This window comes from Empidonax traillii, unplaced genomic scaffold (assembly GCF_003031625.1).
Source record: "Empidonax traillii isolate 1590-97213 ecotype Southwest subspecies unplaced genomic scaffold, ASM303162v1 scaffold1506:size99153, whole genome shotgun sequence".
NCBI classification, from domain to species: domain Eukaryota; kingdom Metazoa; phylum Chordata; class Aves; order Passeriformes; family Tyrannidae; genus Empidonax; species Empidonax traillii.
Genome location: NW_020956699.1, coordinates 8,823 through 10,594, shown reverse-complemented (window position 1 = coordinate 10,594; position 1,772 = coordinate 8,823).

Genomic DNA, 1,772 nt, shown 5'->3' with positions numbered 1-1,772 from the left:
CTTTACAGAGAGGGTAATCAGGCATTGGAACGGCCTACCCAGAGAGGTGGTGGATTCACCATCCCTGGAGGTTTTTAAAAAGAGATTGGATGTGACCCTTAGTGCCATGCTATAGTAATTGGAGTTGGATCAGGGGTTGGACTTGATGATCTTGGAGGTCTTTTCCAACCCAATCTATTCTATGATTCTGTGATTCTATGAATTATTCTATAAGCGGCTGGTGGATGTTTCATGATCGCCAGCCCTTGTTCTTGTGGGAGACTTTACCTACCAGATGTCTGCTGGGAACTCAACACAGCAGAAAAGAGTCAGTCTAGGAGGTTCTTGTGTATGGAAGAGAACTTCCTGACATAGCTGGTGAGTGAGCCTACCAGGGGTGGGACCCCACTAGACCTGCTGCTTACAAACAGAGAAGAGCTGGTGGGAGATGTGGTGGTCAGAGGTCGTCTGGGGTACAGTGACCATGAAATGATAGAGTTTTCAATACTCGGTGAAATGAGGGGCATCAACAAAATCTCTACCCTGGACTTCCAGAGGGCAGACTTTGGCCTATTCAGGATGCTGATTTGGAAAGTACCTTGGGAAACAACCCTTAAAAAAACAAGGGGGACAAGAAGGATGGACATACTTCAAGAAAGAAATTTTGAAGGTGCAGGAGCAGACTGTCCCTATGTGCTGAAAGATGGTCCAGTGGGGGAGACTGATAGGAGAAATAGAAACATTACTCACAGCCTTCCCAAATGCCCAAATAAGGAACAATAGAAGTCCTAGAGAATTAGATAAGGGATGTAACTCAAGCAAACAAGATGTAAGCTGAGTTCTGTGTACCCAGATAAGACAAAAAACAAATGTTACAGTTTTTGTGGTGAAACAAAATGATGCTGTGCCTGCTTAAGAGCCGAGGTCAAGAAGATGACCTCTAAGGACCAAATAAGAACTTCCAATAGAGGTGTGACTATGTAAAGCAAAGTAATGAATATGTATTGAGAATATCTAATGAATATGTAAAGAGTATGTGTAATAAAAAGCCCTGTCTATCTGTCATTTGGCACATTTGATTAAATGAGTCATTGTCATGGTTTTACTGGTTCTTAGAAACTAAGCCGGAATTTTTCCCTTCCCCCTGCCCACTGTGTGAAGGGGATGTTGAATGGGCAGATTGTCTGTGACTTAGGCAGTTAAGTAACACAAAAAAAGTGGCTGGTAAGACTACATTCCTAGTTGATGGCCCTCAGGATCTTGTCTTTTCGGAGGGGAAAGGAGTTTGGGTTTTTTTTTTTTTTACTTTTTTTTCCTGTCTTGTCTCCTGAGAAATGGGGGGGAAGGAGTTCAGGTTACTGCTGGAGTTGGAACAAGGTTGGAGTAGGAGCTTGGAGATGGCTTTTGTTCTCAGCCTGGCTGTCAGCTGTGGATTCTGCTTGGATTTTCATTGGAGAGGAACTGTTTTGGGAGGTTTTCCCCTCCTCTGTTCCCATTTTTTTTCTTTCTTGGCAGCAGTTCTTGTGCACATCAAAGGGAGAGGGAAAAACTATACCACACGATTTCGGCCAGCAGGACAGAGTGAGTTCCCGTTGGGAAGGACCCTTTTTTTTCCTCTCCCTCCTCTCTCTCCCCTTTCTCAGAGGGGGGGGGGGGGGAGAGACCACCATTCTCAGTTTCTCCAGTACACCCAGGAGGGTGTTCCCCCCACGTGGCAATGACCAGTGATCCAACATCGCCCCCTGCTGACTGTGGTTAGAATTGCACCAAAGGGCAAAAACTGAACTGTTTAC